At 41.7% G+C, this 26,419-nt stretch overlaps 1 protein-coding gene across 13 annotated transcripts in view; it reads left to right on the top strand.

Moving 5' to 3' along the window:
- SLC41A2 (solute carrier family 41 member 2) overlaps positions 1–26,419 on the top strand; it is a 168,754-nt gene that overhangs the window by 15,638 nt on the left and 126,697 nt on the right. For 3 of the 13 annotated variants that reach the window (XM_061417150.1, XM_061417152.1, XM_061417153.1), the window contains exons 1-2: positions 8,014–8,103; positions 26,284–26,351. The gene's annotated coding sequence lies outside the window, so the exon portion shown is untranslated. Of the gene's footprint in view, positions 1–7,526; positions 7,755–7,855; positions 8,104–14,601; positions 14,700–26,283; positions 26,388–26,419 lie in introns of those variants that run through there. The other 10 variants (XM_061417157.1, XM_061417161.1, XM_061417156.1 and 7 more) reach the window with 9 other exon arrangements.

The raw sequence follows: 26,419 nt of genomic DNA, 5'->3' as shown, positions 1-26,419 counted from the left end.
CTAGGAATCGAACTGGGGAATCGACTTAGGAATCTCCTGCATTGCAGGCGGACTTTCTATGTATGAGTTGGTATTCTATTGTGAGAAAGCTTTCTGTCCTTCCATTTACTTATTTGTTCACTTATTTATGTCTGTTTAACTCATGGATTTTATTCTATTTAAAGGGCTTTAAGCCATTACTATTATAACTTATCTTGATACAAAATTGTCCCAGAGGGAGCTCTTTCTATTTGCAAATCTCTCCTTTTCATGTATCCTCGTCTTTTTTTGCACACTTCATTAATTTCTGGTACAAGTTGTTGCAGGCTCATTTTGTACTTTCCTGTCCCCAGCCCTGGAATTAACCTTTTCTCCAAGGTTCCTTTTAATGGTGAGAGTGGTATTTGGAAAGTAAGATCTGAATGTGTTAGTTAGCTAGGTGTGCTAATTGTGGCTCCTTGGTAAAGAATTTGCCTGCTAATGCAGCAGATGCAGGTTCAATCCCTGGATTGGGAAGATCCCCTGGAGGAGGAAATGGTAACCCACTCCAGTATTCCTGCCTGAAAAATCCCATGGACAGAGGAGCCTGGCAATTTACAGTCAATGGGGTCACAAAGAGTTGGATACAACTGAGTGAGTGAGCACGAACACACAGTAGCTAATTGCTACTGATGTGCCCTAGCTCTTAGGCTTTTCCATTGTAGAGGGCAAGGAAACACACACATACATATCCTTATCCACAATATATCTATATTTATTTCTATATTTATCTATATTTAAAAACTTCAAGAATGAGAAGCTTGCCACAGTGTGCTGGAACCAATATGAACCAGCTCACAAAAGCTGATTACTAGCTATTTGTAATTTTTTGAGCTGATCATTGCCTGAAAATCAGTCATGGGACCATTTATACCATTGCGATTGGCAAATGCTGCAAATCAAATTTTCTTATTCCCCTTCCCCCCTCCTCCCACAGAGAACCAGTTTAGCAGAGTACCACTGGAAATCTGACTTTCATTATTCTCAATATATTTATTCATCATACATTACATGGTAAAAGGGAATTAAGGTTGCTAATCAACTAACTTTAAAATAGAGAGATTATTCTGGATTGTCTGGTAGGCCCAATGTATTCACAAGGGCCTTTAAAAGTGGGAGAGGGAGACAGAAAAAAAGAATCAGAGTTGTGATGATGAGAGGGTCAGAAATGCTGTGTACACTGCTGTCTTTGAAGACAGAGAAGGGGGGGCCACAAGCCAAGGAATGTGGTCCACCTCTAGAAGCTGGAAAAGGCTGGAAAAATAGCCACCAGCATCCCAGTGTTAGAGAAAGCCTGTCTCCCAACAACATCCAAAATGTCAGGCTCAAGGAGCAAGAACAATGCCATACGTAATTACATTTTAAAATCTATTCATAATTCTGCTGGGAGTGGAACTAGAACAGAAAATCAAAATGCCAGTAGCAGCATCACTAAATGCAAAGGAAGTTCAATTAAAATGTATTTATTCATTCATTTCAGGGTAAAAATTATTGAGTATCTGTTTAAGGCTAAAAATGGTGTGCTAATCTGAGATACAAGGCCCCGCTGACAGCCTAGTAGAAAGATGGACAGATAGGGGACTTCCCTGGCGGTCTTGTGGTTAAAACTCTGCCTTCCAGTGCAGGAGGCACTGGTTCGATCCCCGGTTGGAGGATTAAGATCTCACATGCTGTGAGGTGCAGTCAAAAAAGTTTTAAAAAAATCACCTAGGTGCTAGTAAAAAGATTCCAAGGCCTTTCTCCAGGAAAGTTTGGATTCAGGAGGTCTGTAATTAAAACAAGCACCTGTGGGTGATTCAAAAAACGAAAAAAGGAAAGATGGACAGATAATTACACATTACAACGTGGTATTTTTAAGTACTATGATCATGCCCTTCACTGGCTGTCATGGAAACCAAGAGGGAAGACTCTGAGTTCACCTGGTGGGTACAGACCTGGGAAGGCTTCTGGGAGAATGGAGTGTCCTAGTTAATGAGAACAGCAAGCCCTGAAGCTGGGAGGCAGGAACCGGTGAGCACAGTTGAGGAACAGCAGGGCCCTGATAAGTGATCAAAGACAGCTGACCTCTGCTTTCTCAGCGATACAGTCTAAGACAGCAGGAAAGGGAACCCTTGAACCATTACCGTGACTTGGTGGAGGAAAATTCTCTATAGGGATCAATCAACAAGTTGCTCTAAAAGAGGCAGAAGCACCACTCTGAAATTCTTTAGTTCCTTAAAATCCCCATCCCCCCTCCTTTTTGCACAAGGAAAACTCTCTCCTTCCTATCCTATCTTACCTCTTAAAATGCCTTTTAGTTTAGCCACTGATCCTTTACACTTCAGCCCACCATCACTTCTTGTAAGGCTTCTCTGACTTCTGCCTGTCTTCCCTCCCCGGAAACTTTGGGAGATGCTCTTGCTCTGTACAACTGCAGCCCCTCAGACTCCCTCTCCCACAGCTCCAGATATTGCTGTAGTTGTCTATTGAGTGGTCTGTCTTCCCTTACAGACAGTGCAGTGGTAAACTCAGGAGTCGTCTTTGCATTTTACAGCTGTGGCATCTGAGGCACACTCAGGGCTCAGTTCCTCATCCACAGAATGGTAATAACAATAGTATTTACTGTACAGAGTTGTCATGAAGACTGGATGAGTTCACCTAGATGGGCATTTAGAACCGTGAGCCCTCACCAGGTGACCTCACACCAGTCTCCTGAATTTCTTCTTGCAGTCTTTCCCCTTTCAGCAAATGGTAGTTCCATTCTTCCATCAACTGACACCAAAATGTTGGAGGCCTCCTGAACACTTCTCTTTTTCTCCTGCATGCGTGCATGCTAAGTCGCTTCAGTCGTGTCCCGACTCTTTGCAACACCATGGACCCGCCAGGCTCCTCTCTCCATGGGGATTCTCCAGGTAAGAATACTAGAGTAGGTTGCCATGCCCTTCTCTAGGGGATCCTCCCAACCCAGGGATCAAACCCACTCTCTCATGTCTCCTGCATTGGCAGGAGAGTTCTTTACCACTAGTGCCACCTGGGAAGCCCCCTTTTCTAGAATATTCCTCATTTAATCTATTAGCAAATCCTATCTCTCAGCTCCACTGTCAGACATATTCAGAGTCCAGGCCCTTCTCACCACTTTCTCTGCGACCACCCTGGCCTGTCCCCTCAGCGTTCTCACCTGAGTTATTGTGAAAGCCTCCTTGCTGGTCCTCCTGCTTTTGCCCTCCTTCCCCTCACTCAGTTCTCCATGGTGACACCATTGTTCCCTTAACCATTTCTCTGCTCAGATACTTTTGGTGGCTCCTGTGTCACCCAGAGTGAAAGCCAAAGACTTTACTGTGACCTATGATCCCATGACCTGCCTCTAACCCACTGTCCTGACCACATCTGTGACCACTGTCCCCTTGATCAGGTCACTCCAGTCACACAGGACATGGCTCTTTTTTTTTAAATTAAAACTTTAGTTCCAGGAGTTGGTGATAGACAGGGAAGCCTGGCATGCTAGAGTCCATAGGATCACAAAGAGTCGGACATGACTGAGCGACTAAACTGAACTGATTAAAACATTTTTTTAAAATTGGGGATATAGTTGCTTTATAATGATGTGTTAGTTTCTGCCGTACAACAAAGTTAATCAACTATATATACAAATATACCTTCCCTTTTGGACCTTTGAGAGAGTCATTTCCTAGGCAGGTTGATAAGGAGTCTAGGGGTCCCCAAGGAGAGAGGGGTCTGGAATTCTCAAGGAGGAAGAAAGGACAAACTTTTTTTATTTCTCCACATTCCTTAGGATTATATAACAATAATGTATCTTGCCTAAGGACAATCTCTGGATTAAACCTTCTGTTATCTTAAAATGTAAATTATGGGAGTAGGTCTGATGAGGTCTTTACAACCTCCAGACATTCTTTGGATTCATTGGAGAGTATATAACTTCATTGTTAACACTAGCAAGTGGGTACTCTTTCTGCCCCCTTCTGATGTCTATGTCAGAAGCTTTCTCTATCTCCTTTATACTTTAATAAAACTTTATTACACAAAAGCTCTGAGCGATCAAGCCTCGTCTCTGGCCCCAGATTGAATTCTTCTCCTCCAGGGGGCCAAGAATCCCGGTGTCTTCCGGTGATTCAACAACAACCTTTCACCTTCCTCCCACTCTGCACCCACTTCCCACTCCTTTAGGTCACCAAAGAGCACTGAGCTGAGTTCCCTGTGCTATACAGCAGGTTCCCACTAGTTATCCATTTTACACATGATAGTGTAAATATCCCTGGAGAAGGAAATGGCAGCCCACTCCACTATTCTTGCTGGGAGAATCCCATGGACAGAGGAACCTGGCAGGCTACAGCCCATGGGGTCGCACAGAGTCAGACACAACTGGGCAACTAACACTACTAGGTCCACTATAAATACTTGCTGAATGAACAAGTGAATGTTCTAGAAATTCCCAAGAAGGGTGTTGATAACAGGGGATGGGGATGAAGAAACTGGAACATATGCCTCAAAACATGTACTGTATGGGCTGCATGTCTTCTGAGTCATGGTTTTCTCTAATCCTTTTTCTTTATGAGTATTTTATATGGTTTGCAGGACCAGTTTAAAAAAATATTTATTTATTCGGCTTTTCCAGGTCTTAGTTGCAGCATGCGGGACCTCTTAGTTGAGCAACGTGGGATCAAGTTCCCTGATCAGAGATTGAAACCTGGGCTCCCTCACTGGGGATGCAGAGACTTAGGCTCTAGACCACCAGGGAAGTCCCTGCAGGACCACTTTCAAACAGTCCACAGGGTAGTTCTTGAACCTCAGTGATCATCAAAGCTACCCGCAGAGATTCTTATTTAATTGGGATTTTAAGTAATTTTGAGTGAGGATTTAACCCTTAGTTTCCTCATATGAAAAACGGGATTATAACTATAATCCTTCATAGGGGGTAAGGATTAAAATAACCTCTGTGAAGTGTCTCACAGTCAATTTAGGTTCCGTTTGCTTCTCTCATTTTCTCTACAGTTTAGAGGTTAAATTCTTACAAACAAATCATATTTCATGTTCTTTTTTTTAATATACAAATTGTTTATTTTTCATCAAGAAAGCATTTCAAATTACTGTATTTATATTTCATGTTATCTTAAAGTTTAGCTTTGAGTTTATCTCCAGTCCAGATCTCTGAGTTCCAGATTTATTCTCCAAATATATTCTTAGCCTCTTCACTTGGATATCTCATAGAGTCAGCAAACCCATCATAGCCAAAGTAACTCAAAATGATCTCCTTTAGACTTCCTCCTTCAGGTTACCCCTCTCTGGGAAAAGGATAAGCTCAAGCCAGAAAATGGGGAGTGATTTTTGGATCCTTTTCTCTCCTTCACCTTTCACACACAGTCAAAAATCAAGCCTTTGCAGTTCTAACCCTCACTTATTTGTTTGATTCACTGCCTCCTAGTTCCCATTGCCCACAACCTGGTCTTCACACCTCCTCCGTGGCTCCTTTCTTATTTGTGCTCCCCGCTGCAGCCAGAAATGTCTTCCATGAATACAAATTTGATCACGTCCAAATGGACCGTTTCCAGCTCTTCAGTGGCTTCCTTTTGTCTTTTGGAACAAATAAAGTCCTCATCATAGCACTCAAGGCTCCTGCTGTCCTCTCCTGCAGTATTAGCCATCTCACTCCAGCCACAGTGGTCCCTTCTCAAGGCCTCCACAGGTGGAACCCCTTCCTACCAAAGGGCCTTCAAACCTGCAGTTTCCAAACTCCACTCCCCACCCCATCCCCTTCCCTTTGTTGCCAGGCCTCCTACTCCTTATTCTTCAAGGCTCAGATTAAATGTCACTTCTTCAAAGGGCTCTTTCTTAGCCTCTAGAACAGACAGGTCTCTTTGTTACACACTTTCATAACTCCCAGGCCTCTCTCTAGCAATCATCACAACCGTGATTACTACATATCCTCAATTCTAAGTCACTTGCTTCATATTTAGAGTTGCCAGCTGTCAGGTAGAAAATGAAGTTATAATACGATGCTGTTGCCTGCACACATTGGGACCTAACTTTTCAGAAGGGGTATCCCTTCACCAGCTTCCACCTTGAGCTATTTTCAGGGTTGAGATTTAAATTTGGATTCCAATTTGAAGCTTAAAATAACTAAATGTATATATATGTGTGTGTGTATATATATATATATATATACACACACTCCATGTTGTGGCATATAGAATGAGAGGCACTGCATGAGGAGAAAGTTGCTACATGCTGACTAGTAAAATTCAGGGCAATGGAAACCATTAGCTCTCAGGAAAAAAACGTTGGTAGGATTTTCTAAACCGGCAGAGGGTGGTGTATCCTATGTATGGTTTGTGTAGAAATCTTGAGACTACAGGACCCAGAGGAGGTATGTATCTTTTTGGAACTTTTACTTCTAGCAAGCTTTCAACAACAACAATGACAAAAGCTTTCAAGAGGAGTTAATTACCTCGGGTGATATGCAATTCAAAACCTTTAGAACAAAAACCATTTGAAAATGCAGTGGAAACACTGTTTTTCCACTTCCTTGCAATTATACTTTCATTCCTAACCAATGTTTAGGGGTGAAGAACACTTGCGTGTTCAGTTCAGTTCAGTCACTCAGTCGTATCCAACTCTTTGCGACCCCATGGACTGCAGCACCCCAGGCTTCCCTGTCCTTAAACTTGCATGGGCCATTATAAAAAGCATTACCTCAGATGACCAAAACTGATACAGAAGTACCCTTCATCCTGAAGGTGAAGGTCAAAACTCTCATGGCAGAGACTTCCCTGGTGGTCCAGTGGCTAAGATTGCACACTCCCAATGCAGGAGACCCAGGTTTGGTCCATGGTCCGTAAACTAGATCCTACATACTGCAACTAAGAATTTGCATGCTGCAACTAAAAAAAAAAAAAAAAAAAAGCACGCCTCAAGAAAAAAAAAAGTGGGTAAATATACTCTCTGATCTCTCTTAGCACCCGAAAATCTGCTACTAAATCATTGGAGTGACTTAAGATTTGGTGGAAGCTTTGACTTGAGGGAAGTGTCATGTGCTGGGTAATTTTTAAAAGGGCAGTCTCTCTTTTAGCAGAGCCTGAGGACAGAAACCTTTGTTCTGGTCACTGGAATACCTCCAGGGCTTCACCCATTACCTGCAAAAGATGCTCAAAAGATAGTTGTTAAATAATGTAAATGAATTCTTGGCTTTACGTTGCAAACTCTAGCTTACTTTTTTACATAGATTTAAAAACAAGCATGAGCAAGTTTGAAAAGTCTGGCATTCCAGCCACCTCCCCTGGGTCCATGCACTTTGCTTTGAACACCACTCTCCCACTGCTGGGACCTGCCCTAATCTTATCCCATTTGGGGGCCAATCCCCTTCTTTCCTGCCTAGGATCAAACTTGGACCATTCTGCGCAGTTTAAATCCAAGTCTCCGCGAGAGAAGAAAACACGAAGCCAGCCAACCAGGAGGCTCCCAGCTTGAGAATAGAAGTCATGAGTCATAAATTTGAGCGTTAGGACCAAGGAGCAGCCAGAGATGTGGATGTGGGGCGGTGGGAGCAGTAGGGCTACGGGGATGGAGTGGGCTGGCGAACAAGGAAGGCCACAGCCCTTCTCTACTGAGTAGGCTCCCATGAAGATTCCCCTTTTGCTCTGCTCGATCGGGTTCCCGGAGCGCGTCGGTCAGGGTGCAGCCAAGGGTCTAAGACTGGGTGGCGCTGGCGCTGCAGGTCGCCACCCCCGCGGCCACATCACCAGGTTCTCGCTTCCCCTGGGGCTCAGACGCCGCTGCGCGTGCGCGGGGCGGCCGCGCGGGGGCGGGGTGGGCGGCCGGGAGCCAGCGGGCCGCGAGCGCCGGCTCCGGGGCTGTCAGCTCCGGGCCGGGACGGCGCGAGGAGGCGCGCGAGAGGAAGGAGCCGCGGGCGCTGGGCAGCTGCCTCAGCCGCCGCCCGGGGGACTAGGTGAATTCCCCTTCCGTGCCCTGGTGCCGGTTCCTTGGTCGCGTCTGAGGAGGCGAGGTCCCTCTCCTTGCACCGCGCTCCCGGGCAGGTGATATGGAGGGAAAGTCTCGGCTTTGGCCGCGGCGCCGGGTTCGGGCGCATCCCAGGTACTGGAGGGAGGTGCGGCGGCGACGGGCTTGAGACTCGCGGCCAGGACGCGGGGAGGCCGGGGCAGGGGGAGCGGCGGGGCCGGCCCGAAGCTCCGTATCCCCTCCGGGCCCGCAGACAGCGCCCGAGCCCGGCCCGCCGCGGCTGCCCCACCTTGGGCGGGAGGGCTGGCCGGCCCTGGGCGCCCGCCGCGGAGCCGGGCAGCCGCGGTGGGTAGTCCCCGGCCCTGACACTGGACCAGACGGCGGGTGGGGGCTGAGTGATGGGTGAAGGCGAGCAGGATGGGGACGCTGCGAGGCGGACTGGGGCACACCCCAGATCCACGGCTTCAGGGCTCACAGTTGCTCCGTGTCACCGTGTTCTTTCATTTCTCTCTTTATATATGTGAAATATAGCTCAATTAAAAAAAAAAAACCCAAACGTTGATTTTTAGAGATTACGTATATGTATGTAATACACTTGTAGGTACTTTACATGTGTATGTAATTTCTTTCCGTAAATGAACAATTAAAAAAAAAATTGAGATATACTTCACACACCATAAAATCCATCCTTTTCAAGCACGGTCTTTAGTATTTTCACCAGGTTTTGCAACTATCACCACTGTACAGAATATTTTCATCACCCCAGAATGAAACCCTGTACCATTATCAGTTACTCCTCATTCCCTCTTATCCCACCTCCTGGCAACCACTAATCTTTCTGTCTCTAAGGATTTGACTTGTGGAGATTTCATATAAATGGAATCGTACTTTATGTGGCTTTTAGTGTCTGGCTTCCTTCACATAGCATAATGTTTTCAAGGTTTATCCACGTGTGGAATTCATCGGTGCTTAACTCTTGTTTATGGCTGGATAATAGTCCGGTGTATGAGTGTACCACATTATCACAGTTTACTGGTTTTCAGTTAATGGACATTAAGGATGTTTCTAGTTTTTGGTCATTGTAAATAACGCTGCTGTGAACATTTGTGCACAAGTTTCTAGGTGGACATATGACTTCCATTGTTTTGGGCCTATATATTTAACTTTTAAGAAACCGTCAAACTTTTCCAGAGTAGCCACACTATTTTACACTCTCATCAAACAGTGTATGAGGGTTCCAATTCCTCCACGTTCTCACCACTTGTTATTGACTATTTACTAGTTTTTATTATAGACATTCTAGTGGGAATAAAGTAGTGCTAATTTGCGTTTTTTATGGCTAAATATGTCGTGTGTCTTTTCATTTGCTTATTGGCCACTTACATATCTGCTTTGGAGAAATGTCTGTTCATATCTTTTGCCCGTATCTCAATTGGGTTATTTGTCTTTTTATTGTTGAATTATATGTTAAAAATTCTAGGTTTAGGGGGCTAGCACTGCCTGAAAAACCAAACAACTCCATACCAAGCAACACAATGCTTGTACTTGGGGGAGGTGAATAAATGCTGTTTCAGTCTTTCTGAATAACCTGTCATTTCTTGGGAATCTTACTGACCCTTTACCCTTTCTGGAATTTTGAGAAAAGTCACAAGAAGTGTGTTCATGACCAAAGGCAAGGGAGACCACACCCAGTTAGCATTTTCATACATTCTATGCTCAGTTTGAAAAGTTCCTGTTATCACTTTAATTTCAAGTAATTTATTTTGGTGGCTAGCTAAGCAAACTCATAACAAACAAATTCATAACAAACAAACTCATAACAAACTAATTCCTCAATTAAAATTTCACATATCTCTCAGGCAAAGTGAAAGATCTTATTATCCTCAGTTTGTGTAATCTTTATTATAGCTCTATTCTTATTTGGGTGGCAAATAAGTATTTTTCATGGCGCTGAAGTTAAGAAACCACTTGGAGCTGAATGAACGCTACTTGGCCTATTTTTGTGTTTTTTTTTCTGAGTGCACACAAATTCAATCTCAGGCTTAGGTCTTTCTTACAAAAACGCCTGAAAAAGACATGATTTTGCCTCCCAGGAATTCAAGTCATTTTTCTTTTACTCTAATATGACTGTTCTAAAGTATACTATCAAATTCCAGAAATGTTATGGAAAATAAAATTAAAGATTTTCAAGTGGAATTAATGTATCAACAACCTATTCAAAGTGTGTGAAGAGCCATCCATCCTGTTCTTCAACTACTGAACTTTAAACAATGGGAATGTTATTTAACCCCGTTATGCCTCATTGACCTCATTAGTAGAATGAGGCAATAATTGCAATATATAACCTGAGTGAATGTTTTTGTTTTACCTAATGGAATGATTATCAAATATACTTAAAGTATAACCTATCCAATCTAATGTTGATTGTCATTGACTTGCCCAATCAATGAATAAGTATCCTGTAGCTATAGATGCTTTCTCAAGTTGGCTTTCTCTGTCCTCTTGGGTTTTTAGTGTCACTTAAGGACTGAAATGAAGAAGGAAATGGCAACCCACTCCAGTGTTCTTGCCTGGAGAATCCCAGGGACGGGGGAGCCTAGTGGGCTGCTCTCTATGGGGTCACACAGAATCGGACACGACTGAAGTGACTTAGCAGCAGCAGCAGCAAGGACTGAAAGTTGGGGAAAATGTGGGAACAGCTTTGGGGACATGATCTTTGGGAAAGCTGGTCAGAGCAGACCTGACTCCTTTAGGGCAAATTTAGGCACCCCTTCATCTTTTCTCTGAAATTACTGTGGTTAGATGTCTATAGCTTAAAAATGTATGTGTGTATAAAATAAAACATATATGTATCTCTGGTGGTGGTGGTTTAGTCACTAAGTCATGTTCAACTCTTGTGACACGATGGACTGTAGCCTGCCAGGCTCCTGCGTCCATGGGATTTCCCAGGCAAGAATACTGGAGTGGGTTGCCCTTCCCTTCTCCAGGAAATCTTCCTGACCCAGGGATTGAGTCATTGGAGGCAGATTCTTTACTGCTAAGCCCCCAGGGAAGCCCAGATGTATTTCTAGGAGGGTTTAAAAGCTAGGACTGTCAGTTATTTTATCTTAATGTGAATGGATTTAGTCAGATTGCTTTCCTGCTGATCAGCTGCACTGAGAAAGTGGGAGTTTTGGTGTGAGGAGGGAGAGGAGAGGTTAGTGGTATGGGCTCAAAGGAACATTTTGGAGGTTTCAGAAAAATTTGCTTGTTTCTAGAAGTGTGGGTGTTGAAAATGAAGATCTTCGGGCAGCATAAGGGGATTTGGAAGAAGAGAAAAGAGAAGCAAGAATGAAAATTTGGAACGGAAGGTTGTAGTATTCAAAGATAGATTCAACTTGTTTAGTCATTTTTGCCCAAGAAAAATTCGAAAGGAGAAGTGGAAGAAACCTTAGCTTTCATGCCATTCCCTTCCCTTTCGTCCCACGTTGCTCCTGTATGTTGCTGTTCTCCTGGGACCCAGGAATCAGACTAGGATGACTGTTGTTACTATTCCTGATTACATCTCTTCTGTCTCCCGATTTTGCAGATTGAGGTCAGATTCATGAAGCCAGGTGAGAATTATAGTACTATAAAAATACAGTTTAATTTTCATTTCTGGTAAAGCTGGTTTGGAGAGTTTAGCTTAGACTCATATTTACTGTGTTCCTTCTTGCTTTATCTGCCCGGATTATTGTCTAGCACCTAAAAAACTGCAGGTCTCTCCTGCAGGTACAGAAAGCCCTGTCTCAGAAAGATTTCCTCATAGGATTTGGAAGGGAAAGGAAAACTTTCTCTTCTTGAAGACAGATTCAAGAACCAGTGAGAGCTCAGGGGTGGGGCCTGTCTGGAATATTGACCTTTATTCTTTTTTTTCTCATTTATTATTTTTTTATTGGAGTATAATTGCTTTACAATGTTGTATTAGTTTCTGCCGTACAACAAAGTGAATCAGCTATACGAATACATATATCACCTCCCTCTTGAATCTTCCTCCCCCATCCCCATCCCAACCCTCTAGGTTATCACAGATCTGAGCTCCATGTGCTATACCGCAGCTTCCCACTAGCTGTCTAATCTCATCTCAGCCATTAGCTAAGTCACTTTGCTCTAAGGAGTGAAGTGAAGTTGCTCAGTCATGTCTGACTCTTTGTGACCCCATGGACTGTAGCCTACCACGTTCCTCTGTCCATGGGATTTTCAAGGCAAGAGTACTGGAGTGGGTTGCCATTTCCTTCTCCAGAGGATCTTCCTGACCCAGGGATCGAACTTGGGTCTACTGCATTGTAGGCGTACTCTTTACCATTTGAGCCACCAGGGAAGTCCACTTTGCTCTAGAAGGAACTAACTGATAAAATAGGGAGAAAGCAAAGTGTCCCTTTAATCCTGTTTTCTCCTACTTAGAGGAGTGAAAGTTCTGTTGTCCTGGCAGAGAGGGAAATAAGCAGCTGTCCTCTTATCAGTTAAGTGTGTGGGGGGTAATAGTATTTTGCAGGCTAGCTTAGGAGCCTAATCACCATTTATACAGTTGGAACTGAGCATGTATTTTCCTTGGAGCTAGCTAAACCTTTTAACAGTTTTTAAGTGGGTGCTCATTTCATCATGTGGTTAAATATTAACATATAGATTATTCAAGTCCATTTCCTCACTTGTTTTACTCCTCAAACATTGATTGAGGGCCTAATCTGTAGCAGGCACTGGGTGTGGCTCTCAGGATTTGGCAGTGAACAAGAATGGGTCCTGATGCTCATGGGATTTACATCTTAGAAAGACAAAGTGAAAGTGACGTTGCTCAGTCTTGTCCGACTCTTTGCAACCCCATGGACTGTAACCTACCGGAGTTCTTCGTCCATGGGATTTTCCAGGCAAGAGTACTGGAGTGGGTTGCCATTTAGAAAGACAGGCCATGTACAATTACAGTAAAGCTTAATGAACATTAGAAAGCATGGAGTGTTAGGAACACAGAAGACAGATAACTAATCCAAGAGGGTCAGGGAAGTGATGTTTATGAGCTCAAGTCATAAAGTAGAATAGGAAGTAGCCAGAAAAAAGGAAACAGGATGAGCAAGAATGTTACAGACAGAAAGAATGCATGGAAAGGCCTAGAAGTGAGAGAGAGAGTGTGCATGTGTGCTAAGTTGCTTCAGTTGTGTCTGACTCTTTGCGACCCCATGGACTATAAAACCCCAGCAGGCTACTCTGTCCATGGGATTCTCCAGGCAAGAATACTGGAGTGGGTTGCCATGCCCTCCTCCAGGGGATCTTCAGGGCCCAGGGATCAAACCCGTGTCTCCTGCATTTCCTGCATTGGCAGGTGGGTTCTTTACCACTAGTACTACCTGGGAAGCTCGAGAGAGAGTGTGGTATATGCTAAAGTACTGTTTTTCAAACTGCAGTACTTAAGCACTGACCAAGAGATTATAAAATCAGTTTAGTGGTTGTGACCTGCATGTTTTTAAAAAGAAATAAAATAAAAAATAAATGTGTCATATATTGATACTTTAGTAAATGACAGTGTATAAAAGTTTGAAAATCCCTACAACAGAGGAAACAGAAGTGCAGTGTGACCACAACCCAAGATCTTGGGTAGGTGGGGATGATGATGCAAGATTTAGTTACCCTTTTCAAGACTTTCTTTTAAAGATTATGGATTTCTCTTATAAGAAATGAGAAGTCACCCAAAAGTTTTAGCACCTGCATAGATTAATATTTTCTAAGGATCCCTTTGAATACCTAGGTTTCCTTTATTCAAACATAAATGCCACCTTCCTTGGCCTTGACAGGTATTCCAAAATCTGGTTCCAGTCTCTTTCTTCTAAAGCATATTTCTGTTTTTGATATTGGAACTTCTCATTTCATAAAGATTTGTGGTTTACAAACATATCTTTGCACCAAGAGAGAGAGGCCCATGAGAGCAGATCTTCTTCTGTCTTGTTCACACAGAAGCATAGCGCCCTGTGCCTGGCAGGGACTAAGCAAATCTTTGCTGATAGAGTCTGAATACACTTAAAATTAGAACTGTCACATAGTAGTAGAAATGACCTGGATTTTTCTAGCCATCCTTGCTTTTAGAACTTTTACATATTACTACGAATGACCTTGATGTCTAGCAATCCTTGCTTTTGGAAAAAAGAAAAGGGGGTATTTAGAAATTCTTTTTGCCCAGTTAGAAACCTTAGTGATGGAACTCCATTCACTTATTTAAAAGATAATTTAGTAAAAAGTACTCTTATGCTATATTACAACAGTAATTGAGATAAGAAAAAGAACAACACACTTCCTGACTTTGGGGTTTTACCTTCCAAGGAGTATAGAGCATTAACCGATTGTTCACAGGCAGAGGCAATCTAGCAACCCTTTATATTTTGTTTGAACAGAGACAGGCATTCTCTGAGCCCTCACCAAAAGGTAGTTTTATAAAGATGGCTGGAAACAAGAGAGTAAATTCGGTCAAGATGTATCAATCATAGGAGCTTAATGGAGAGGCAACACAAAATAGATTTTGATCTTAGAAGTAAAAATAGAACATCCTTATACTCCATAGAACTTCCAAATAAGAATTTAATGATGTTAGTTTGTTGCCAGAGAATGATTGTACTGTCACAGGACTGTGACTTCACAGAATTAGATTGTGAAACCCAACTGTGAAGAGAGATTCTTTCAGTGTATGGTTTTGATAAGTGGCAAGAGAAGTTATGAAAAATTCATGAAAGGTAGAGCGCTTTCAAGTTCTGTTTCAGATTTCTCTTTAATACGTTTTTCGAGTTGTGGAAACTTTGCTGATTAGTTTGATAGATTAGATTTTATGTATCTTAATCATGAATGCTGGAATCAAAATCTTGCTACTGTAGAATGGCATTTAAAAATACTCACTGAATTTTATATATTTTTTATGTTCTAGAGAGTCTTATTTTAAGCCATGTATTATAGAACTTAGATGGAAACCATTAACTTGTATAAATTTGTCCTAAGCAAATCATTCTAAATATGGGAAAGTCTTATGCACAGAGATGTTCATTTTCATTGCGATGTAATTTAGTTTAAAAAGTATCCTGCAATTATAAGTAAGTAATTCATTAAAATGTAGCAATCCACTTGAAGAAATTGAACCATTAAAAAATGCTTTTTTTAGAGCGATGGTGTCTTATTTATTTTTAAAGTCTAGAAAGTAAAAAGTGCTCAATATAAACAACAGTTCAAATAATATAAAAAATGTGAGATTTAAAAAGTGAAAATATTACTTCAAGTCCCTCCTTACTATGTTCCCCAGCCTAGGCCAACCCAGAGGTCAGTGCTCTGAGCCCTTTGGCATCTGTGCTTCCAGACATTTTTCTAACTCAGGGTTTTTCAGATTGTGGTCCAAGGAGGGTCTTTGGAGTCTTCTCAAGTCAGATAAGGTGGGGACTGAGTGGGGCTACAGAGTACCTGTTTTCTATCAATATAGTGGGGTTTCACATCAGGTTTAATTTAAACACAGAATTCTCCTGCATTAAAATAAATGTTTAAAAACAAATCAGCCTAATTCAGAAAATGAAATCCTAACCCCCGGAAAGGAATTCCACGTCTTCGTTTTACCGTTTTTGCTGCTTGATGATGTGGATCTTCTGCTCTGACCTGCCTGTTCATTTCCCCAGGATGTCTGCCTGGTTAGCAGCCACCTTGTAAGAATGCACTTTCCCCTCATTTTTCCCATCTCTCTAACTCTTACTTGTTATCTAAGGTTCAACTCATCATCGTTTCTTTTGCTCCTTTTAACATTTTTAGTGGACGCCACCTACGTAATACTGAATGGGGCTTTCTGGTGGCTCAGTGGTAAAGAATCTGCCTGCCAATGCAGGCAACACAGGCTGATTGGGGAAGATACCTTGGAGGAGGAAATGGCCACCCACTCCAGTATTCTTGCCTGAAAAATCCCATGGACAGTAGAGCCTGGCGGGCTACAGTCCATGATGTTGCAGAAGAGTCAGACACGACTTAGCGACTAAACAACAAGTGGGGAATATATAGAATTTTGTATCAAGAGTTCACAGACTAGTAAAAGGCAACTGAACTTCATATAAGTAAGTGCAATTACTGTAAACCAAGCGCATTTGAGGGGCAGATATTAAAGATATAAATATCCTCTTTTACACTATCTTATATAGCACTTTTAAGTGTCTGACCCTTTGCGACCCTATGGACTGTAGCTAATCAGGTTCCTCTGTCCATGGATTTCTCCAGGCAAGAATACTGGAGTGTGGCACTTAAAAAATGGTCAATTTATGGTATGATTACATTTCTGGGTCTTCAGTAACTGCTTGTTTATTGAGTAAGACAAGATAATTTACTTGTGAATTAGGGAGTGAGACATGGGAAGAAGCTGTTTCCATTCCTGAGCCATCAATTGTGTTCAAAGAGAGCTTGAATCCGGTTAATCCATCCAGTGCTGGGCATGAGTGGACTTGGGAGGAAGCGCTAGCAGGCCTTGGTTCTGTATTCCTCATCTCTGACCACTCCCACTGCTGTACGGGGGATGCCTGTCATCTCTTCTTTATCGTTAGCTGGTTCGAAAGTTGTGAATTTGAGTCCTGTGCCTTTATTTGTTTTAAAAATATTTATGTATTTGTTTATTTTTGGCTGTGCTGGGGCTTCATTGCTGCGCAGGCTTTCTCTAGTTGCAGAGAGCCGAGGATACTCCCTTGTTGCAGAGCAGAGGCTCTCGGTGCACAGGGTTCAGTAGTTGCGTCATGCGGGCTCCAGAGCACAGGCTCAGTAGTTGCCGCCCGTGGGCTTAATTGCTTCTCAGAATGTGGAATCTTCCTGAATCAGGGATTGAACCCATGTCTCCTGCATTGGCAGGTAGAGTCTTTAGCACTGAGCCAGCAGGGAAGCCTGCTGCTGCTGCTAAGTCGCTTCAGTCGTGTCCGACTCTGTGCGACCCCATAGACGGCAGCCCACCAGGCTCCCCGGTCCCTGGGATTTTCCAGACTCTTTATTTTACTTTATAACTTGGGCATATTACTTAACCTCTCTAAGACTCAGTTTCCTGAGCTGTGGTGTATGAACATGTCTATCTCCTAGGTTTTCAGAAAAGATTACACAAGTACATACCAACGAAGTCTCTTCTTTTTGCTTTCAGTGGTTTTGTTGTCTTAGCAGAAGGTCCCCAGCCTTTTTGGCACCAGGGACCAGTTTTGTGGAAGACAGTTTTTCCACAGATCGGGGATGGGGTGGGGGTGGTTTGGGGATGATTCAAGTGCATTACATTTATTGTGTACTTTATTTCTATTATTAACTATATCAGCTACACTCAGATTATCAGGTATTAGATCCCAGAGGTTGGGGACCCCTGTTCTAAAGAATGAGTGAGTGTTCTCCTTTCTTTTGGGTTTAAGTTTTGAAATATTTTGTAGGACATATGGATTAGACTCTAGTTCTTTTTTTTTTTTTTTCTGGCCATGCCATACGTCTTTCAGGATCTTAGGTCCCAGACCAGGGATTGAACCTGCGCCCCTTGCACTGAAAGCATGAAGTTCTAACCACTGAACTGCCAGGGAAGTCCCTGACTAGTTCTTTGAAGAAGTGTCTTTTTGGTTTTTTTTTTTAGTTCAAGAGTGGCTTTTTGATAAGCTATTCATATTCCTGGTAAGGTATAAATAAATAGTATAGGAAGGTAATAAGGCCAACATTTAGTGGAGAAAAATCTTTTTCATTGTTAGCCAGTGTATTCTCCTGGGATTTTAAGCAGACTGTCATATCTATGATCAAGAAAGCAAAATTAACAGGTAGTACCAGAGTCCAATGGAGAAGGTGATGGCACCCCACTCCAGTACTCTTGCCTAGAAAATCCCATGGATGGAGGAGCCTGGTAGGCTGCAGTCCATGGGGTCGCGAAGAGTCGGACACGACTGAGCAACTTCACTTTGCCGTTTCACTTTCATGCATTGGAGAAGGAAATGGCAACCCACTCCAGTGTTCTTGCCTGGAGAATCCCAGGGATGGCGGAGCCTGGCAGGCTGCCGTCTATGGGGTCACACAGAGATGGACACGACTGAAGCGACTTAGCAGCAGCAGCAGCAGCAGCAACCAGAGTCCAAAGCCTGGCCTCCTTGCTTCACTTATGTGCTGCTTTCCTCTATCTTTTACGTAACAAACAAAGAATTTTTATGGTGACATTCTAGTACTCTTGGAAAAAGAAAAGTCGGAAAATTCTTGTCTGTTATTTCTGGATTGTGGGTTTCAGAATAACCCCAGGCAAACTCATGACGGATTCTTTGGAGTATTTCTTGCTCTGGTTGAGCAGGCTTAGTCCTCTAATCTAGAAAGAACCTTACAGTGATGGTTTAAGGTTGTTTGTTTTATTTGTAAATTATAAAAATGTTACTTAGATATCTTTTTAGAAGTAAAAACATACATTAGATGTGATATTTAAATTTAACAACAGGATTAGAGCTACTTCCTATTCCAGGTTTCATTTTCTTTTTTTCTTTTAGGAGATTGTGGTTTCCTGAAGACCTGTGTTGTTCAGTATCTATAATATGTACCATCTGGTCTCTGTATATACTAGTCATTATATAATATTTTATAGCATGCTGGCAGTTTAATAAAAAGTAGGATGAGGACAGTGTACAAAATGTAAATATTAAACTTCAGTTGACTTTTTAGAGAAAGTTGAAACAAAACAGTTGATCTGAAAATTATAAGGCAGGGGTTTAATGTAGCAATGTATAACTGGTATATTCCTAATTATGGGGAGAAAGAGGTAGAAAGTTAGGTTATGAACCCTTTATAAAAAGTGTAGAGTAATAATGATACTCTGAGTAATGATGATGATAACTAGCTAATATTTATTGAAGACTCAATACACTTTTCTATGCATATTACATGTAGTAAAGTACTTAATCTTCACAGTAACATGTGGAGGAGATATTTTTACCTTGAAGAAGCTGAGGAATAGAGGCATAAGTCCCATAGCTAGTGAAAGTCAGAATTTAACCAAAACCAGGGTTTCCCTGGTGGGTCAGTTGTAAAAAATCCTCCTGCAATGCAGGACATGCGGGTTCAGTGCCAGCCTGGGTTGAGAAGATGCCCTGGAGGAAGAAATGGCAACCCACTTCAGTATTCTTGCCTGGGAAATCCCATGGACAGAGAAGCCTAGTTGGCTACAGTCCAGGGGGTCGAAAAAGAGACACCACTTACTGACTAAACAACAACAACAAAGTTTGACTTCGGAGGCCAACCTCTTAACTACTGTCAGTATCATTAGTGTGTTGACACTTCTTCACATTTAATTTTTTGCAAGCAAATCATCTCTCTTAACTGAAGTGTGAAGATTTGCTGAATAAGTCACTTGAAATTTCCCCATAAAACCACCCAATGCAAATCATGTTATCAGTTTATTCATCTAATGAAAGCATGCCAAATATCTCAGGAAGCTTTGTATAGTTTCAAACATGGCATAAAGCATTTGCCAGTGATTCCACGTGAATAATACAACTTTGAACAAGCAGTTAATATTGTCCCTTTCAAAATGTGTTAGACTGAAATCTGTGTATTCAAGTCTGAGATTTTGATTATGCATAGATTTTATCATCTGAGTTTAAACTCATATTGTTCCTTGGAAAAAAGCCTATTCTTTCCTCAGTCTCTGGGGGCAGTGCTTAATAGACAGTCTTGCTTCCCTGGTGACTCAGATGGTGAAGAATGTGCCTGCAGTGCGGGAGACCTGGGTTTGATTCCTGGGTCAGGAAGATCCCCTGGAGAAGAACATGGCAACCCACTCTGGTATTCTTGCCTGGAGAATCCCCATGGACAGAGGAGCCTGGCGGGCTGCAGTCCATGGGGTCGCAAAGAGTTGGACACGACTGAGCGACTAAGCACACACACAAGCGTGTGGTTGAGCATTAGTGAGGGGCACCAAAAACACAAAAACATTTAAATCATGTTTTGTAATTTTTTATATGTATATATATATCTCAATTATTTTCCATTATAGGTTATTACAAGATATTGAATATAGTTTCCTGTGCTAAATAGTAGGTCCTTGTGGCTTATCTGTTTTATGTATAGTGGTTTGTATCTGTTAACCTCATACTTCTAATTTATCACTTCCCCTCCCTCCCTTCCCCTTTGGTAACCATGTGCTTGTTTTCTATGATTGTGAGTCTGCTTCTGCTTTGTTTATAGATTCACTTGTATTATTTTTTAAGATTCCACATATAGTCATACATATGTTTGTTTTTCTCTGACTGACTTCACTCAGTATAATCTCTAGGTCCATCCGTGTTCCTGCAAATGGCATCCTTTCTTTTTATTACATTCATCATTGAATAATATCCATTAATCTGTCCATGAACATTTAGGTTGCTTCCATGTCTTGGCTATTGTAAATAGTACTGCTACGAACACTGAGGTGAGTTAGAATTTTCATATTTTCTGGATATTATGCCCAGGAGTGAGACTGCTAGATCATATGGTAACTCTATTTTTAGTTCTTTTTAAGGAACCTCCATAGTATTTTCCATAGTGACTGCACCAATTTACATTCCCACAAAACAATAACAACAACAACAACAACAAAACACTGTAGGAGGCTTCGCTTTTCTGCACACCCTCTTCAACATTTATTATTTTTAGACTTTTTGATGGTGGCCATTCTGACCAGTTTGAAATGATACTTCATTGTGGTTTTGATCTGCATCTCTCTAATATGTTGTTGCCTGTTGGCCATCCGTTACTATTTTGTAGTCTTTAAAGAAACAACGAGATGGTCTTTCTAGGAAAAGTCACAGCTTGTTATGACTCTTACTTTGTTTGGAGTTATTATCATTTTGAATTATTGAGGGAAAGTCCATTTTGAATTATATGTGATGGATCATGGGAGAGACACACCATGGACTTGGTGGCACCCTGGCCCTGCCTTGGAGCTTGGTGGGGTAGATCCAGTATTGTATCCACGATCATCTAACAATATAAAATATAAATGAAATCACTTCTATGAATACAGCAGAATGTTCGTTTTCTGGAAGTTGTTTAGGGTGTGTTAATGAATGAAGACTATTGCCTTTTAGTCGTGTTCCTGTTGGGAAACCGTGGAGGGGGATAAAGTAGGAAAAATAAATTTTAGAGCCCCTGAGAGTTTTAGAAAGAGGAAAATATAGTTCAGTTCAGTTCAGTTCAGTCGCTCAGTCGTGTCCGACTCTTTGCGATCCCATGGATCGAAGCACGCCAGGCCTCCCTGTCCATCACCAACTTCCGGAGTTCACTCAAACTCATGTCCATGGAGTAGAAGGCAATGGCACCCCACTCCAGTACTCTTGCCTGGAAAATCCCATGGATGGAGGAGACTGGAAGGCTGCAGTCCATGGGGTCGCTGAGGGTCAGACATGACTGAGCGACTTCACTTTCCATTTTCACTTTCATGCATTGGAGAAGGAAATGGCAACCCACTCCAGTGTTCTTGCCTGGAGAATCCCAGGGATGGGGGAGCCTGCTGGGTTGCCATCTATGGGGTCGCACAGAGTCGGAGACAACTGAAGTGACGCAGCAGCAGCAGCAGCAGCATGTCCATCGAGTCGGTGATGCCATCCAGCCATCTCATCCTCTGTTGTCCCCTTCTCCTCCTGCCCCCAATCCCTCCCAGCATCAGAGTCTTTTCCAATGAGTCAACTGTTCACATGAGGTGGCCAAAGTACTGGAGTTTCAGCTTTAGCATCATTCCTTCCAAAGAACACCCAGGGCTGATCTCCTTTAGAATGGACTGGTTGGATCTCCTTGCAGTCCAAGGGACTCTCAAGAGTCTTCTCCAACACCACAGTTCAAAAGCATCAATTCTTCAGCACTCAGCTTTCTTCACAGTCCAACTCTCGCATCCATACATGACCACTGGAAAAACCATAGCCTTGACTAGACAGACCTTTGTTGGCAAAGTAATGTCTGCTTTTCAATATGCTATCTAGGTTGATCATAACTTTCCTTTCAAGGAGTAAACGTCTTTTAATTTCATGGCTGCAGTCACCATCTGCAGTGATTTTGGATCCCAGAAAAATAAAGTCTGACACTGTTTCCACTGTTTTCCCATCTATTTCCCATGAAGTGATGGGACCAGATGCCATGATCTTCATTTTCTGAATGTTGAGCTTTAAGCCAAGTTTTTCACTCTCCTCTTTCACTTTCATCAAGAGGCTTTTTAGTTCCTCTTCACTTTGTGCCATAAGGGTGGTGTCATCTGCATATCTGAGGTTATTGATATTTCTTCTGGCAGTCTTGATTCCAGCTTGAGCTTCTTCCAGCCCAGCGTTTCTCATGATGTACTCTGCATATAAGTTAAATAAGCAGGGTGACAGTATACAGCCTTGACGTACTCCTTTTCCTGTTTGGAACCAGTCTGTTGTTCCATGTCCATTTCTAACTGTTGCCTCCTGACCTGCATATAGGTGAGGAAAATATAAGTAGCTGTTAAAAATAACTTTGTAGAATACTGATAAGAAAGTCTTTTGATATTTTACAAAATGCAAAAGCAGGATGCCAACAGTGTGTATAATATGAATGTATTTTTGATTTAAACATATATATATATATATAGAAAAATACAGCAAATTTATCATATATACTATTATATCATCAGTGATTATCTCTGGATGGTGGGTTTCTAAAATAAACAATTCTTGTTTGTCCTTTGGGCTTCTCCCCTACCGCCCCCCCCCCCCATCTTTTTTGTTTGGAATTTAACACGTATTCTGTGAAAAACAGAATAGTGAAAGAGAACTCTGTGCCAGTGGACATCAGAAACACCATTTCAAATAAGCTGAGAAAGAAAGGTAGTCAGGTTATTTTAACTACCTGAGGATAGTTTTAGTTTGAACTCCAAGTTGGACTTAAAGCCTTTGGGCTCCTTTTTTTTTTTTTTTTAAAGTGGTATTTGAACAAGAAAGTATGCAGCCCTGACCAAAGGGTAGAGACATGGTTTCAGAGAGTAAAGATACTGAAAGAGTTAGATCATTCTTTGAGGTTGATGCCAAAATAGTTGGCTAATGTAACACCATGTACCTGTGGTTCACCGTTTCTGCAAAGAGTCTCTTGCCGTGAGTTTGTGTGCTTGAGTGGACTTCACAGCACCGTGTACCAGGGAGCAGTATTGAGCAAAAGTCCAGTTTGGGAACGTGGAAGATTGGCTCATCTCCCTGGGTGATGCCATGGTGAAGGTGTCCCAGGGAGGGAAGGTGATGCTAGACCCCCACCTGAGGAGGACCTGGCTCGATGTGGGGGCTGTCCTGTTCCATCACCTGGTGGAAGGTAGAGTAATGTACTGTGGCCTGCTCATCTGGATGTAGTGTGCCACTTCACCTCTGTGACGGGGGGAGGAACCAGGGTCCCTGGAGGACCAGAAGTGCTCTGAGTAAATACTGGGAATGGAATCACCGTGAAAATGATGGGGCATTCTTGGTCTTCAAAGAAAGAAAAATGTTAACCTTACCCATGGCATATCATGTTTCCCTTTGCCTTTTCTTAGAAGATTTTTGCTTTGACACATGATTATCTTTTCTGTACTTTACAATTCTGGAAGATTTTATATTCAGCTTTCAGTTTAATTATGCAAAGAATAAAGTATATCTTTTAAGTTGTCTGAAGAAGTGTGTTCAGATTTTTCAAACTGAATTCTTTTAAGAGTATAAGGATGTATTAAGACTAAAATATGGAAGTATACTCTAGAGAGTTCTGAATAATAATTTCTCATTTGAAATGCTGGAGTTCATCTTATCCTATTATGTTACCTAGTATCTATATTGAAGTATTTCAGATTTATAAATGCCAGAGAAAACCAGTAAGGAAATGTGTTATTTATGTTTTATTCTCATGTACACTACCTTTTACACAAAGGTGTTGAGTCACTTTATAAAAACAGCTACAAGAAGTACTGGTTTTTAAAAAAAGTGATGAAGCCAGTACAAGAGAAAATAAAACTAAGAATGTAACATTCAGTTCAGTTCAGTCGCTCAGTCGTGTCCAACTCTTTGCGACCCCATGAATCGCAGCACACCAGGCCTCCCTGTCCATCACCAACTCCCGGAGTTCACTCAAACTCATGTCCATTGAGTCGGTGATGCCATCCAGCCATCTCATCCTCTGTCGTCCCCTTCTCCTCCTGCCCCCAATCCCTCCCAGCATCAGGGTCTTTTCCAGTGAGTCGACTCTTCGCATGAGGTGGCCAAAGTATTAAGGTGAATAAATTGATCATAAATTTGAGTTTCAGATGTGGCTGTTAAGTTTCCTGTTGCTGAAGTAAAGTAAAAGGGTGGCTCAGTCTTTGTTTTGTTTTGTTTTTTAGCCATGTAGCTTGTGGGATCCCAGTTCTTCAACCAGGAGACCAAGGATTGAACCTGGGTGCCCTGGAGTGGGAGCTGGGAGTCCTAACCACTGGACCACCAGCGAAGTCTAAAGGGTGGCTCAATCTTTATTAAAGAAAAAGAAAAATTCCAGTTTTCAGTAGCAAGGCTTTCTGTAGTATAATTTTTAAGTAAAGTTTTATATGATTTTCTCTAGGGATGATTGATAAGGTGACGCTCTTAGCAATGTGTGCTCAGTTACTCAGTCATGTCCAACTCTGCAACCCCATGAACTGTAGCCTACCAAGCTCCTCTGTCCATGGAATATTCCAAGCAAGAATACTGGAGCGAGTTGTCATTTCTTACTGTAGTTGATCTTCCTACCCAGGGACTGAACCTGCATTGCCTGCTTTGGCAGGTGGATTCTTTACCACTGAGCTACCTTCGAAGCCTGTTCTTAGCAATAGTGTGCAGGAAATTAATGAATGTCAATTGCAAGTTAATTGCAAGAGCATCATTAATTGGTAGTTTTTTTTTTTTAATAAGATACATGTAAGAAATGTTTTAAAGTGGGAGAAATATACTTTTTTTGTTGCTTAAAAGCAGTTTCTCTACTTCAAAGCAGATTTCTGTGCTTTACTTCTTTGTTATTTGACCATTAAATGAATTATTTCAAACAGTAGTACTGATATTTCTGATTATTGTCTACTACCTGTATTGTTGTTAAGTCTGACTCTTGAGACCCGCCCTGGACTACAGCATGCCAGACTTCCCTGTCCTTCACTATCTCTCAGAGTTTGCTCGAACTCTTGTTCATTGAGTCAGTGATGCCATCCAACCATCTCATCCTCTGCTGCCCCCTTCTTGTCCTCCCCTCAATCTTTCCCAGGATCAGCGTCTTTTCCATTGAGTTGGCTTCAAATTAGAGCTTCAGCTTCAGCATCAGTTCTTCCAATGAATATTCGGGATTGATTTCCTTTAGGATTGACTGGTTTGATCTCCTTGCTGTCCAAGGGACTCTCAAGAGTCTTTTCCAGCACCACAGTTCGGAAGCATCAATTCTTTGGCGCTCAGCCTTGTTTATGTCCAGCTCTCAAGTCGATACATGACTAATGGAAAAACCATAGCTTTGATTATATGGATATTTGTTAGTAAAATGATGTTTCTGCTTTTTAAAACACTGTCTAGGTTTGTCATAGCTTTTCTTCCAAAGAGCAAGTGTCTTTTAATTTCATGGCTGCAGTTACCATATTATAAAAATATTTATGTATTGTTATTAATCTAACCAAAATATCTAGTAAAATGATTTGTTTTTCACTTTTCAGTTGGTTTGGTAGGGCTAAATATAATCTAACTGTTGGCAGTTGATAGAATAGACTGTTTTGTTTATGCAATACACTTTGTTCTTTGGATGCACACTCTATTTATTCTGTCAACATTTTCTCAATAAGCAGAAATGGTTCCACTGTGGATTTTGTTTTAGTTGATTCATTGGCTTGTCTTTGATGTATCCTTCTTCCAAATAAAGCATTCTTTTAAAAGTGACTTTTTTTTTTTTAAAGTGGGATTGAGGGTTGTGATTCTGAAAACAAAATCACTTGTCTGAGTCTGGTTTTCTTTGAAAAATTATTTGAAGTGTATTGAGCATTTATTATACAGAGGATTTATTATACCCACTGGTTGTTTCTCTGGACTCAAATTCTTTACAAATGTTTAGCTGTCTTTTAGGCCTGTAGAAACTTTGTTACTTTTTTCTATCTGTGGGTAGCCTTAGAATGACTGATTGTTTTATGGAATCAGCTAGCTTTTGGATAGCAGGAGCTGAATCATTCCCATGATTTCTCAAGCTTTTGTGTTTGTTAGAGACTCAGGACTGCCAGATCAATAAAGTTTGACATCACTACCTATTACATAAATGAAACTTGTGTGAATGCTTGAATTCACTTTAAGTAGACAGTTTCCAGTTTAAATAAAAAAACTCTTTTTTTTTTAGGAGCTAACTGTGCATTTGAGCCAAAACAAAAAAGGAGTTGGGGAGAGATACTTCATTCTACTTTAGAGGTGAGCCTTTTCATCAGGGAGGACAGTATTTGTGAGGTAGCATGTTTTATATTTCAATTTCCAAGTAC

The sequence above is a fragment of the Bos javanicus genome, chromosome 5 (assembly GCF_032452875.1).
Source record: "Bos javanicus breed banteng chromosome 5, ARS-OSU_banteng_1.0, whole genome shotgun sequence".
NCBI classification, from domain to species: domain Eukaryota; kingdom Metazoa; phylum Chordata; class Mammalia; order Artiodactyla; family Bovidae; genus Bos; species Bos javanicus.
Note: the sequence above shows the minus strand (reverse complement) of the source record. Positions and strands in the feature narration are given on the sequence as shown.